This window comes from Myotis brandtii, unplaced genomic scaffold (genome assembly GCF_000412655.1).
Source record: "Myotis brandtii unplaced genomic scaffold, ASM41265v1 scaffold251, whole genome shotgun sequence".
In the NCBI taxonomy this organism is placed as follows: domain Eukaryota; kingdom Metazoa; phylum Chordata; class Mammalia; order Chiroptera; family Vespertilionidae; genus Myotis; species Myotis brandtii.
Window position 1 is genome coordinate 1949892 of NW_005359516.1, and position 15763 is coordinate 1965654.

A 15763-nucleotide genomic window follows, 5' to 3' on the forward strand; every position below is an offset into this window, starting at 1 on the left:
AGTCCAAGGCTTGAACCTGTCCAAAACACTCTGGCCGCACCCCACAAATGACACTAACCGATTCTGGTGGGATTGAACTGGGCGTGATTTTTGAAGAGAAGAGATTGTCAGTGAGTTTTGAAAGAACTGTGCCTTTTCATGCACTAGAGCAGAGTCTTGAGACTTGTAGGTCTGACAATATTCTAGTTTGCCTCTGTATTGCTTGTTAGAGGCATCAATGCCTGGATATACAAGGAAAGGAAGCCAAAGAGAAAGTGTCAAGTTTGAAGACAAGGCTTGAGTTCACCATTTACCAGCTGATGACCTTGGGTGAATTACGCATAATTGCTGCTGCTTCTGCTCATCTACAAAAATGGAGATGCTAAGCATCTGCCTAGTCAGGCTGACACTGGTTTTAAATATCAAGAGTTTGGGAAACTGTGAAGCACTACAGAGACCTTTAATTTTTAGATGCATTACTGATCAGTGTGTGCTGTCTGACACAGCAGCCACACGTGACTCACTATCAAGCACCTGACGTGTGGCTAGTCCCAAATGAGATGTGCTAAATACACACAGGACTTCAAAGATGTAGCACCAAAACAGAATGTAAAGATAGCTCCAATAATGTTCATGTGAATTACATACTGAAATGATAATATTTTGGAGATAGTGGGTTAAAGTGACGTATTATTAAAATTAATTTTGCCAGGCTGTTTTTATCTTTTGTAAACATAGCTACTAGGAAATTTTAGATGACACATGTGACACATATTTGTGGCTCACAGATTTCTGTTTTACAGTGGTGGGCTATGTCTTATCTCCTATCCATCCAGACTGGAATATTTCAGTCCCTGAACAAAAGTATATAAGAGAGCTTTCTAGAACTGAGATGTATAACGTAGTATTATTATTGATAGTGTTATTATTAATATTTTATTCAATGCCATTTCTTCTTTAAATCAGTCCTATGCCATTATTGAGTTCATAAACAGGCACTCATTTGATCCCTCCTAACAACACTATGAGAAAGAGATTTCTAACCACATATTACAAGTGAGGAAACGAAGGCTCCAAAATCAAAGTAACTAGCCAAGGCTCACACAAATAATAGTTGTTGCTTACTATGGGTATGGGTAGTTACTGTAATGGGAAGGAAAGATGAAATTTTAGATGACACATGTGACACCTATTTGTGGCTCACAGATTTCTGTTTTACAGTGGTGGGCTATGTCTTATCTCCTATCCATCCAGACCGGAATATTTCAGTCCCTGAACAAAAGTATATGAGAGCTTTCTAGAACTGAGATGTATAATGTAGTATTGTTATTGATAGTGTTGTTATTAATCTTTTATTCAATGCCATTTCTTCTTTAAATCAGTCCTATGCCATTATTGAGTTCATAAACAGGCACTCATTTGATCCCTCCTAACAACACTATGAGAAAGAGATTTCTCACCACATATTACAAGTGAGGAAACGAAGGCTCCAAAATCAAAGTAACTAGCCAAGGCTCACACAAATAATAGTTGTTGCTTACTATGGGTATGGGTAGTTACTGTAATGGGAAGGAAAGATGGGAAAGATGTTGCAATGCAGACAAGTGTTAGCCTCCAGATAGCTTTGTAAGAGTTTAAAGCCCTCTCTGCAGTGGGATTGCAACACCCCAGCAGCTGCTCCTGTGATGCTCACGAGGTTAGTAAAGTCCTCTAAGAATCTGGAAGTCTTGTTCTTTGTCCCCATGCCTCCAGGGAGGCCATATTTCCATGGGGATAGGGGAGCAGGTAAGAGAGACTGGGAGAAAACTTCCCTTCCAAATCCACTTATGATTTGGGGGCAGAGGACTTCAACAGGTTATGTTGACTTGGTTCATGAAAGCACAGCCACACCTCTCTTTTCTTATATATATTTTTATTGATTTCAGAGAGAAAGAGATAGAAACATCAATGCTGAAAGAGAATCATTGATTGGCTGCCTCCTGCATGGCCCACACTGGGGATTGACCCCACAACCTAGGCATGTGCCCTTGACCGGAATCAAACCTGGGACCCTTCAGTCCATAGACTGACGCTCTATCCACTGAGCCAAACTGTCTAGGGCCACATCTCTTTTACTCAGCACTATATTTCTAGCACAGGATAGTAGATCCACAAATAGTTTGCGAGTGTTTACAAACTATAAAGCGCTGTGCCACAGCAATAAACGTGGTAAATGCCCCGCTGTGAACAAAGAAGACAGCTAGCAAATTCTATGGCAGAGACAACTTGCAGACATTGGGCTTTTGAAGAAAATAGAAGTGAAAATTAAACTGGGCAAGCAGGAGTTGGACAAGAAGTTAGGAGGCCTCAAAGGGATCCGGCCCTAATGTGTCCTCAGGGGGAAGTTGCCAGTGCCTGAATGGCCTTGTGCTGTGCGTTAGGGTAATTTACCAGGCAGGCTTGTTATGGCGAGATGAAAGGGAGGGAAGAACTGGAACAGGAAGGCATTAGAAGGCTGGGGCAGTGGCCCAGGCAAGAAATAAACAAGGAAGCGATAAGGGACAGGGAAGAGCAGAAGTCACGGGGATGGAGCCAAGTGGGGTCATGTTGACCTCTCTGTGGATCTGGGGTCAGAGCAGAGACACAGGGGGTGGAGTTGGCTTTTGCACAGTGACAGAGAGGAGTGTGGGGCTGCCTCACTAAGGTCGAGTGGGATTCTGGGGCTGGTAACTGTAAGGCAAGGGAAGGACTCTCCCACACCTGCAGGACTGCCAGGCGTAACCGAGAAAGGGCAGGGGTTGCATGGGGGACCCAGAGTCTACAAGCAGGTGCAGATCACTGACTATAAACAGTGTGCCCTTCAAGTCTCCTCTGCCTTGAGCTGAAGTGGTTCTGAAAGGTGTGCAGCCTCCCTTTATGCTCAGACCTTTGGTGGGGAGACTCCCAAGCAGATGGCTGCCAGTAGGGGATGGGCAGGGACCCCTCTCAGAGCAAGTCACCACCTGTTCCGGCGAAGCCGCTACCCAGGGAAAGGGCCAGTGGAAGGGCAGTTCCAGAATCAGACAGGCCTTAGCCAGGAGGGCGCCCTGAAGGAGGGGGTATTCAGGACAGGCACCTCTGGGGCTTGGCCCCCTGGAGCTGAGCCTGCCTAGGGCCCCCTTAGCAAGCACTGAGTGTCTGCCTTTTGGCATATGGTAAGCAGCCAAGCCTTGGACCGGGTCAGGGCCTCTGGGGGAGGCCATGCTGAGAGAAGGGACAGTCCCTGGAGCCTGGGGAAGGGAGGGGAGTAAGGAAAGCAGAGGCTGGGAATTTACTCCAGGGCAGGCAGCTGTCCTGCCTGGCTCTGCCACTCTCTACCAAGTATCCCAAAAGACTCCCCTACCTCCTGCGCTCCCTCCTCCCAGAATCCTCAGGGGTTGTAGCCCCATCCCCAACTTATTCATCCCAGCAGCCACAGCTGCATCTTTGTGGGAGAGACGGCACCTGCTCCCACTGAGCCTGACTCCCTCAGGACCCTCCTGAGGATGGGCCCCTCTACGAAACCCGGGAGTGGGGAGGTGAGAGGGAGGGCCTGAGAGCAGCACCCAGTGTACCAGCTTCTGAGCATCCCCACCTGCCTAGCCCGGGGTTTGGCCATCCGGGGGTGGGCACACGTGGGTCTCACAGACTGGCTGGGAGGCAAGATGTTAATTCTGGAGAGTTCAATAAGAAGCCCAGAAGTCACGGAAGTCACAAGGAGGCAGTAAATGCGTACAATGAGGACTGCGGACTCTGGGAGCAAACAGGAAACCAGGCTCTGCTTCCAGTTCTAGGAAAGAGAATCTGTTTGACCAACTGGGGTCAAGGATCAACCCCTTCAAGGGCTATAGTGTGATCCAGCAGAAATATAGCTGCAGAAGTCACTGCTGTAGACAGATGGTTCTTGTGTGCCAGGCCCTGTGCTGGACACTGGTGACACGGAAATGAGCAAACTTCCATGGCCTTCTCCAATAATATTTGAGCTGGGTCTTGAAGAATGAGTAGGCGTTTGTCAGGTGGAAAGGTGGGGCAGGGTGCGATCGGCGAGGCTGCGGAGTCTGACTCTGAGGCAAGAACACCACAGACAGAGAAGGAACTGGCCAGCTCTCTGTCTCTGTGCAAAGAGCGAGAATGCCAAGGCAAGAGGGATCGAACGGGGCAGAGTGCTAACGTGGCTTGTTTGCTTTTGATATGCATCATACTTCCTCCTTGTACTGCCACCACCCGCCCCTCCAACGACCAGGCTGAGGCTGGAGACAGTTTTGTTTTATTTTGTTTTGTTTTGTTTGCAAAGTAGGGCTGGAAGCAGGACCCAGTGCACCAGCTTCTGAGCATCCCCACCTGCCTAGCCCGGGGTTTGGCCAGCCGGGGGTGGGCACACGTGGGTCTCACAGACTGGCTGGGAGGCAACGTGTTAATTCTGGAGAGTTCAATAACAAGCCCCGAAGTCACGAAGTCACGAGGAGGCAGTAAATGCGTACAATGAGGGCTGCTCGGACTCTGGGAGCAAATAGGAAACCAGGGAAGACAGGGGTTGGCTTGGGCTGGAGCACTCGGGTAGCTTCCGGGAGGAGGGATGTTAAGGGGGTCCTGAAAGACTGGCAGGGACTGGATCGGCAGAGAGAAGGGGCAGGGAGAGCTCTGTGAGTGAAGCAAGGGCTGGGGAGGAGGTTCTGTGTTGGGAGGGGGCCAGGCGGAGCCGGGTTCTTTAGGGTTCCAGAGCCATGACTCATAGTGTCTTGCGTGGGGGTTAGGGGAGGGCCAGAGCTTCCCTTCCCTTCTCACCTGCTCAGGAGACTTGGCCAGTGTGGCCTGAAGAGCAGGAGATGAGGTGGAAGGGAGAGGAAGGGCTGACCAGGAGCTTCATCAGTTACAGTGGCTCCCCCGCCCTGAAGGGTGCCCCGGGGGTCTCAGGGCTCCCAGGCTCCTTGGAGTCCATCCCTGCTGTTTCCGTCCCGGCTAGGAAATAGCAAGACCAGTGGTTTGATTCACTCGGGACTGAGGAAGTTCCTGGGATGTAGGACTTTCAGCTGTGAAAATGGGAGGAATTGTCACCCTATGAAAACCTCACTTCTGGACAAGGATCCTGGAGCACGTCTGAGGGAGTCGCCCAGACATCCATGGTGGCTAACATGACACATGTTTTTAGGAGAAGAAGTGTTCCGTTGTCAGTGTTATGAGATTGTCTTCCGGGAAGTCAGGAGAGCAGGGCTTACATGTGACAGCAGATGACAGAACAAAGCATTACTCCACAGGTCAGCCAGCCGTGTTCCCACACTGCTCCCGTAGGAGATGTCAATCGGCACCTCCAGAACAGAGGTTCCTGGGATCCTCGGGAACGCTGAGTCCTCTACAGTCCACCCGGGCCTGCCCTAATCTGGAAAGTCCTGCTGCTCCAGAGGAGAGAAACCTGTTTCACCCTGCTGACTGGCACAATAAACACGCTTATTTGCACAGAGGGAGTCTCTCTCTCAAGAGGTATTAAGTAAGTTCCCAATAGATCTCCCCACCAACATGCCCCCCCACACCCCCCAACACACACATACCCAAAATTTTCTCTTAATTCCAGTTTGGAGGACTCTGGAAGAGAATATACATCTACAGGGCACCGACTTTATTGTCCTAGAAGCCCTATACCAACTCAGTAATCCCACAGGCAGACTTTAAGGATAACCCAGTTGGAAGTGTAATTTCTATTCTTATTCAATTCCTCTCTCTCTCTTTTTAAACAATCCAATGGCTTTTTTGTTTGTTTTGTGTGTGTGTTTTGTTGTTGTTGTTAACCTTCATCTGAGGATATTTTCCTTAGATTTTTTTAAAAGAGAGAGTGAAGGGGAGAAACGGAGAGACAGAAACATCAATGTGAGAGAGACACGTCAATTAGTTGCCTCCCTCATGTGCCCCGACGGGGGCCGGGGATTGAGGTTCTATCCACTGAGCCAAATCAGCCAGGGCTCCACTGGCTTTTAAATGCAGGGCTCTCCAACTTTCTGAAATACCTCATCCGAAGGCCTCAGGCCTGGGTTCTGTTTCCCTCTGGGATGGAACCACCAGTAGCCTCGGATCATTCTGTGGACCCAGATCATGTCTGCGGGAGGCCCAAACCTGGGGAAGATTGACAGAGCAGTGCCCTCACAGCGGGAAGAATGGGCTGGCATCTTCCATTCCACCTCCCTCTTACCTCCTTTCCTGTAGCAGCCAGAATCCTCCCCCAGATTCTGGGTCATTAAGTTCTTGGCCTTTCCTGGCTCTAAGGAGGAAGGACAGGTGGTTCTCAGCTCTCCAGACCAGAGCAGGTGCAGACCCACCAGGGGGTGATGGCCAGAGACTCTCAGAGCCTCCCCAGCACCCTGCCTCTCTCTGAGGCCACCGGAGTTGTTGAGCCGGTAGATTTTTTGCAGGCATGAACCAACCCCCTAGCTGGTCCACTGGGGGGAAGAAGGGCAGGAGAGGCATGCCCAAATCATGCCCAAATCTGCCCTGACCTCTGTCCCCTGCACGGGGCAGCTGAGACAAGAACATGGCCACAGGTTGCAAGACCAGGCCAGAGCAGCAGTGGGGGAGCCTTCCTGGAGGAGGCGGGCTTTGAGGTTGGCTTGGAGAGCGAGAAATACTCTAGTGCCAAACTGGGAAGAAGCTTGAGCCCTGGTAACACTGCAGGGGCACACGTTAGGCTGGAGGCATGAAAAGTGAGAACAAGGTAAGCTACCCCCTAGCAATGGTTCTCAACCTTCTGGCCCTTTAATTAGTTCCTCATGTTGTGACCCCAACCATAAAATTATTTCGTTGCTACTTCATAACTGTAATGTTGCTACTGTTATGAATCGTAATGTAAACATCTGATATGCAGGATGGTCTTAGGCGACCCCTGTGAAAGGGTCGTTCGACCACCAAAGGGGTCGCGACCCACAGGTTGAGAACCGCTGCCCTACAAGAAGCCAGGTCTTGCGCTTTCTTGTGGCTCAGGCGCTGCCCCACCCTCCACCCTCCAGCCCCACTGGAAAGGAAGTCAGGTAAACCAGCACCCACTGAGGATCCCACTTGGCTGAGGACAGCCACGTATCCTTCCCCAGAACCCTAATATCTCAGCTATGGGTGTGTGATGGCAGTAAGCTGGGGCAGCTGCCTCTACTCGGAAAGCAATCCACTGAAAATGCCTGCAGATGGGGTGTCCAGGGCATAACAACATCAAGCTTAAAACCCTGGCAGATAGTATAAGCAGGGATCAATTGTAATATTCCAGTCCATGGTATTTCTCTTCCCCACTCCGAGACCCCCCAAACTAGGAGATGTGCACTTTAAGAGGGACAGCAAGGGCTGACCTAGAGGTTGTCCTTCTCATGGTGGCCTCAGGCACTGTCACAGGTTATGCTTAGATATTTGGGCTGGGGGCCTTCTTCACACCCTTGTAGCACACCAACCTCTTGGGCAAATGCCCACCCCAAGGCCAGTCCTGTTTGCTGAGCTATCTCTGCTCTTTCAGAGAGTGAGTGGGGTGGGGACCACCATCAGAGGGGCTCGCTGGCAGGGTCAGTCCCACGTGGCCAGGCATGTGCGGTTCAGTGGCCAGCTGAGGCCTAAGCAGAGGGGACAGCAGCGCCTTTCCTGAGACAAGTGGGAAGAAGGTATCAGCCATGGCTGACCGAGCGGTGACCCAAGGCCCAACACAGAGCCAATTAGCAGCCTCCACAATGGTGGTGGGCTTGCTGCAGCTTCCACAGGAAGCCCACGTGCAACCGGCGTGTCAGGACAATTTAGCACCAAGAGGGCTGAGTGGAGTCCAGCTGGAGGCTGCCTGGGAACATGGGGAAACATGGGTGATAACGCTCCCCCCTGGGCTCTGGGGAGCCGGGCCAAGTGAGCCATGTGAGCATGCACGCCTCTGCCTGCAAGCTGTGTGCCTGTGTATGTGTTTGTGTGGTGCATGTGTTCATGCACATGTTCATCATGTAGGACTCACGTGTCATAGACATGTGCATGCCTGTTCATGTTCATTTAGCATGTTTAGTGCATACTTTGTGTCTGCTTCGTGTGTGCTAGGAACGTGAGCATGCACGCCTCTGCTTGCAAGCTGTGTGTCTATGTATGTGTGTGTGTGGTGCATGTGTTTCATGCACACGTTCATCATGTAGGATTCACGTGTCATAGACATGTGCATGCCTGTTCATGTTCATTTAGCATGTTTAGTGCATACTTTGTGTCTGCTTCGTGTGTGCTAGGAATTCTGGGACCAAACAGGCCAAAATCCCTGCCCTCATGGGGCTTATATTCTAGTGGGAGAGACAGAGAAGAAACAAATCTACTCTATTGGCCCAGAGTGCAAAGTGCTCTGAGGAAAGATAAAACAGGACATGGGTGGGGTTGCTATTCTAGAATATGATCAGGGAGGGCCCCTCTGAGGAGGTGACTTTGACCTAAACCAGTGATGGAGAACCTCTGACACGCGTGAACTCATTTTTTTGGTTGATTTTTCTTTGTTAAATGGCATTTAAATATATAAAATAAATATCAAAAATATAAGTCTTTGTTTTACTATGGTTGCAAAGATCAAAAAATTTCTATATGTGACACGGCACCAGAGTTAAGTTAGGGTTTTTCAAAATGCTAACATGCCGAGCTCAAAAGGTTCGCCATCACTGGCCTAAACAATGAGCAGACAGCCTGTTGAATACCCGGAGGAAGAGGATTGTAGACTGAGGGCGAGGAGTGGGCAGAGCGAGAGGAGCTGGCATCCCACTGCGCTGCTGGTGCATGTGGTGTGGGTAGGAGGACAGGGAGATGCCACCGCTGCAGTGACATCCGATGGACCAGACAGCAGGACAGCCCTCAGCAAGAACCTACATGCCCAGTTCAGCCCCGAGGGCAGTTCTGACCCCTCCCCAAACCCAACCCCACAGTCCAGCACACAGAGGCCTCCCTGCGAGTGCAGGGCCCAGGACCATCCCTGGGAGGGCACCCTCAGCTCTGCCGATCCAACTGTGTCCACCCAGCAGCAGCAACAGGAGAGGCCACTGAGAGAGAGGACAGAGCTCTGGCGGCCAACTCTGACCATGAAACTGGCGCCCGAGAGTGGCCTTGCTGCTGCGCCGTAGTGTCCAGGGGCAAGGCTGCCCGTGGATGCCCTGACGTGTGGCCCCTGCTGGCAGATGGTGTGATGGGACCGCTGAGAGGCCAGAGGGGGACACGGGAGATCCGGGACTAGGCTCCCTCTGGGCTTTCTTTTGGGAGGCCTGGCATAGCGCAGCAAGCAGGGCAGGGCCTGGGGACAGCTGGAGACCTTGGCTGCCCTCACTGCCCTGCCCATCTCCTCTCCATCGAAGGGGCAGGTTGCAGCCCCCAGCGAAAGTGCTGAAAGCTAGCTTCAGTCTTTGCCTTCCATTTCTCTAACCACATGGCCTGGGACAGAGCCTCAAAGGCTTAGGAGGAAAAGTTGAGCAGCCAACCTCAGGAGGCTTCCAGGAGAAACTGGGCGGGTAAAAGGAAAGGGAACCCTAGCTGGTTTGGCTCAGTGGATAGAGCGTCGGCCTGCGGACCAAAGGGTTCTGGTTTTGATTCTAGTCAAGGGCATGTACCTTGGTTGCAGACTGTTCCCCAGCCTGGGCTCTGGTCAGGGCTCATGCAGGAGGCAACCAATCGATGTGTTTCTCTCACACTGATGTTTCTGTCTTTCCCTCTCCACTCTCCCGACAAATCAATGGGAAAATATCCTCAGGTGAGGGTTAACAAAAAAAAAAAAAAGGAAAGGGACACAGCTGGGTGGAAAAAACAATTGTTTTTCCCAAAGGCGTCTTTCAATGGGGAAGATTGATTTGGGTGTCTCCGGATGACGTCATGGGTGACGCCTGTGTCTGTGGGCCTCCCTGGGAACCTGCGTCTGTGGGTCTGCTTGTGCATGAGTGTATTTGGTGTCTAGGTCAGTCTGGTAGCTTCACGATCACTTACGTGTCTGTAAGTGAGTCCCATGTGTCTCTGTGCCTGTGTCTGCCTGTGTGGGGACTCTGTTTCGTGCCTCTCTCGGTGTGAGTGGGCGAGGTAGCCTGAGGCTGGTCGCCTGTCAGCCTCTGAAGTCTGTGACACCCCGTTCCCCAGCCTGACCCGGAGGCTCTCTGGGGAGCAGCTGCCTGTTCCACTCTCATCAAGGCTGCAGATGGAATGGCAAGGAGACGGAGCTGCTCTCAGAAGATGTGATTCTGCTGCTGTTGGTTGGCAGAGATTTGCACTTAGCTTTGTCTTCCTGTGGCTCTGCACCCCCACGCTCACCCGCACTGCTGTGCAGCTAGCCACACTGGCCCCGAAACCAGCACATGCTGCTTTTGGCCTCTCACCGACCTGTGGTTTCAGACCCTCGTCACTGCTGCTGCCCATCCTGAAGGGACATGGAAGGTGGCGGTGAGGGGACACACGCAGGTTGGCTGGGACAGGCACTGTGACTGGGGAAGGCAGCTCACCTGGTGTGTTGGGCTCAGAAATATCAGCTTTGGGAGGAAATGAAGAAATAATCTAGTTGCCTTCCCCAACTTACCCATCCCAGCGGCCACAGCTGCATCTTTGTGTGAGAGACGGCACCTGCTCCCACTGAGCCTGACTCCCTCAGGACCCTCCTGAGGATGGGCCCCTGTCTGAAACCCAGGAGTGGGGACGTGAGAGGGAGAGCCTGGGAACAGCACCCAGTGCACCAGCTTCTGAGCACCCCTACCTGCCTAGCCCAGGGTTTGGCCAGCCGGGGGTGGGCACACGTGGGTCTCACAGACTGGCTGGGAGGCAAGATGTTAATCCTGCAGAGTTCAATAAGAAGCCCAGAAGTCACGGAAGTCACAAGGAGGCAGTAAATGCGTACAATGAGGACTGCGGACTCTGGGAGCAAACAGGAAACCAGGCTCTGCTTCCAGTTCTAGGAAAGAGAATCTGTTTGACCAACTGGGGTCAAGGATCAACCCCTTCAAGGGCTATAGTGTGATCCAGCAGAAATATAGCTGCAGAAGTCACTGCTGTAGACAGATGGTTCTTGTGTGCCAGGCCCTGTGCTGGACACTGGTGACACGGAAATGAGCAAACTTCCATGGCCTTCTCCGATAATATTTGAGCTGGGTCTTGAAGAATGAGTAGGCGTTTGTCAGGTGGAAAGGTGGGGCAGGGTGCGATCGGCGAGGCTGCGGAGTCTGACTCTGAGGCAAGAACACCACAGACAGAGAAGGAACTGGCCAGCTCTCTGTCTCTGTGCAAAGAGCGAGAATGCCAAGGCAAGAGGGATCGAACGGGGCAGAGTGCTAACGTGGCTTGTTTGCTTTTGATATGCATCATACTTCCTCCTTGTACTGTCACCACCCGCCCCTCCAATGACCAGGCTGAGGCTGGAGACAGTTTTGTTTAGTTTTGTTTTCAAAGCAGGGCCCTTTGCTGCTCCAAACAAAGTAGAGGTTCTGTTGGGAAGGGAAAAGAAGAGGAGATTCGGCAGCAGCCCCTCAGCCTCCACATGTTCATTCCCCTTTCCTGTGAGCACCACTCCACCTCCACAGGAGCACGGGGAGGAGTGATGGACATGCTGCCCCCGAAGCTTGCAAAAGTGAAGGAAGCAGGCAAAGGGATGGGACAGAGTTCCATGTGAGGAATGGCTACAGGGGAGGACTTGGGGAGGGGGGGAGAAGAGAGAGAGAGAGAGAGAGAGAGAGAGAGAGAGAGAGAGCGAGCTCTGCAAGGGTTTTATGTGATGTGTGCAAAGTCCCAGACTGCTTCCCTTCCCCACCTCATTCTTTGCTGCCATTCCCCAGCCTCACACCCTCTCCTCTCAGGCCTAGCAGCTTAGCTGAAGAAAATGCGGAGGCAATTAATAGAGCCCTTTGAGGACTTGTCACTAGAAAGCTCTTTAACTCAGCCACCTGAGTTGGGACCCCAGGCATGTGACAGGGGTGGGGGAGGGCAGCTGCGTGGGTGGGGAGCAGAGGCATAGCAGAGAAACAGGGTGGGGGGCCTAAATTACAGGGACAAATAGATGATATGGACATAGCAGTGGTCATTGTTTTCATAGTTTGTGGTTTGTCTCTTACTAGAATTTTGCTGTGCTAATTTGCTGCAGAACTGAGAGCCGAGAGGTAAGATGTTAAACAAACCTGCTGACTACATGGACTGTCACAGAAAAAATTCCTCTTTAGGATGTAGGCCCCTTGGAGAGCGGACACTGTATGTGTTAGGGGTGGAGTGGAGTGGGAGGTAACATGTCCTTAAATCGTCCTACCCCCACACTGTGCTTTTTGGGGGTGGGGAGCTGGGGATCTGGCAGGGAAGGAGCTGCACAGGGACGGAGAGGATCAGAAGAGAAGAGGAATCTGGGTCTCCAGGCCTGTCTCTGCCTTCATGGTGTCTCACACAACAACCATTGTCTGTAGCCAGGCCAGGCAGGGGCAGCAGAGGCCCAGGTGCTGATGTGGATCCTGGCTCCAACTGTGTATAATGTGTGTTACATGTGTGCGTGCGGGGCTTGCCCTCCTGGCCCTTACTCTATAAGACTGGCAGTTTCTCAAAATTCCTGTAGGTTTTGAACCGGCCCAGGCTTCGGTCCTCCAGTTCGTCTGACCACCACTAGAGGGCAGCAGTCAACACAGCCAGGCCCAGAGAATGTCAGCTGTACACACACACACCCACCCCCGCTCCAGCCTTTTCATACGAACTTCTCCGACCTTCCCAGCCCCTGGGGATGCACAGGCCCCAGCCACAAAGGCCACTGGGACCACAGAACCAACTCACTGTCTGTCCCTGGCCTTGGGCGCAATGAAGGTGTAAGTCTGTGAGAGTGTGAGAAGGTGAGTTAGTGGAGATGCTGGAGGGAACCACAGGTGACAGGAGGTAGCCAAAGCGAGAACACTGAGGGATGCTCATTAGCTCTTATAAGTATAAAGCTAGAGGGAAAGAGGGAGAGCCAGGAACCAAGCAGTCTGTAGGGAGATAAAGCAGGACCCAGCCCGCTGGTCAAATGGCACGTGATGACTAGGAGGCAGAATTACCCAGACAGAGAAGGGTGGTAGCTTTAAGAAACCAGAGGAGCCCTAACAGGTTTGGCTCAGTGGATAGAGCGTTGGCCTGCGGACTGAAGGGTCCCAGGTTCGATTCCGGTCAAGGGCATGTACGTAGAAGAGGGAGAAGAGGGAGAGCCAGGAACCAAGCAATCTGTAGGGAGATAAAGCAGGACCCAGCCTGCTGGTCAAATGGCACGTGATGACTAGGAGGCAGAATTACCCAGACAGAAAAGGCAGATGGCTTTAAGAAACCAGAGGAAACCACGTGGCTCATAGTTTAGGGGTTTATATGGACGCTACATCATGTAGGCATGATTGATTACTAACTCAATCTCCAGCCCCTTGTCCCTCCCTGGAGGTTGGGGGTTGGGGTTGAAAGTTCCAAGCTTCCAGCCATGGCTTGGTCTTTCCGGCGACCAGATCCCATCCTGAAGCTATCCAGGAGCCCACTAATAGTCCCTTCATTAGAATAAAAGATGCTCCTGTCACCCAGGAAATTCCAAGGGTTTGAGGAGTGCTGCATGAGACACTACTACCACCTCCACCACTGAGGAAATTACAGGCGTTTTAGGAGTTCTGTGTCAGGAACTAGGGGCAGAGACCAAATATATATATTTCTTATTATGTCACAGGTAGATTTTTCATGAGATCTGGTTTATTTTATGCAATAATAAAGCATATATTATTATTTAAAATATATTTTTATTGATTTCAAAGAGGAAGGGAGAGAGATAGAAACTTCAATGTTGAGAATCACTGACCGGCTGCCTCCTGTGGATCTGTAACTATTAACACTTAAAAGCTCATGTGATTTTCATCTGTCCCACCACGAGGAAGGGCCCTTCTGGTAGGAGGGGAGCCAGGAGGCACAGGGCCAATCCCTGGTCTGAGTCGGCAAACCGGCCAGGGCTAAAGCATATATTATTATATCACACATTTAGTTTTCTAAAAAATACTTAGGTATCTATATTTCAGTTTAATTTTTGTTTTTTCTTATGTGTTTTAAAAATTTTATTTATTTTAGAGAGAGAAAAAAGGGAAAGAGAGAACGAGAAATATCAACCTGTTGTCCCACCTACCTACGCACTCATTTGGTTGATCCTTGCATGTGCCCAGACCGAGGATCGAACCTACAATCCTGGTGCATCAGGACGATGCTCTAACCAACTGAGCCACCCAGCCAGGGTTTGTCTTATGTATTTGTTATCATGGTAAATGATAAATTAAATTTACCATAATAACAGTTTAAGTGTACAGTTTAGTGGCATTAAATACATTCACACTGTTGTACCACCATCCATCTCCAGAACTTTTCATCTTCCCATTAAACACTAACTCCTCATAGCCCTCTCCCATCCCAACCACCATTTTACTTTCTGTCTCTGTGAATTTGACCACTCTAGATACCTCAAATGAGTGGAATCATACAATATCTGTCCTCTTGTGTCTGGCTTATTTCACTTAGCATAATGTCTTCAAGGTTCATCCATGTTGTATCAGGTGTCACAATTGCAGGTCTTTTTAAGGCTGAATAATATTTCACAGTATTTACTCACCACATTTTGCTTATCCATTCATCTGTTGATGGACATTTGTGTGGTTTCCGCCGTTTGACTACTGTGAATAATGCTGTTATGAACATTGGTGTACAAATATCTCATTGAGTTCCTGCTTTCAATACTTGTTGGTATACCTAGGAGGGGAGTTGCTGTGATTCTGTGTTTAATTTTTTAAAGATTATGTGTTTATTTTTATGCATGAAAAACATTCTGAGACGAGAAGCATACCATATACCAGCGGTTGTCAACCTGTGGGTCGCCACCCCTTTGGGGGGGTCGAACGACCCTTTCACAGGGGTCGCCTAAGACCATTGGAAAACACATATATAATTACATATTGTTTTTGTGATTAATCACTATGCTTTAATTATGTTCAATTTGTAACAATGAAAATACATCCTGCATATCAGATATTTACATGACGATTCATAACAGTAGCAACATTACAGTTATGAAGTAGCAACGAAAATAATTTTATGGTTGGGGGTCACCACAACATGAGGAACTGTATGTATTAAACGGTCGCGGCATTAGGAAGGTTGAGAACCACTGCCATATACGTACTCTATTTTTGCATGCCTGTCTCGGCCACTAGATGGGGGACTTCTTGACAAGGGCTGCCAGGCTCCCTGAGCCGCTTCAGTAACTCGCAGAGGTGTAGTAAATGCATTCAGCGCCTAGTAGGCGCCTTGCGTAGTCTGCACTGGGCGAGTTGTAGGCGATACAGAGGTGCAGACTGTACCCCAAAGGAACTCAGCCAGAGGAAGAGTTAAGCTCGAGGATGACTGATCAAAGGCGCCCCAACTCCTGCCTGTACGGCTTTCCAGATGTATAACCTGAGCCAAGGTAAACCTTCCTTGGCCCCAGCTACCCTATCCACGAAATGATCTACATCATCGAATCAATATCCATTAAGATCATAGCGCCTCAAAAAAAAAAAGAAAGAAAGAAAAAAGAAAAAGAACAGCGCCTCGCCTTCAGCACAGTGCCTGGATAAAGTTCTGTCCCTGTTAACCTGCGGGGCCAGAGAAATCCTGTGGAAAACCTGCCTGGAGGCTTCTGGACCGGTGTTGCTGGGGTGGGGGGAGGTGGAGGTCAGGGGGCCCTCCCCTGCCCTGCACCCCTCTCCAGGCTGGCACGGGAGTGCACAGGGAGGGCCCGTATACCGGCGCCGCATCTCCGCCGCTCTGGACCGTCCCGCCTGCCCCGGGCTGCCCC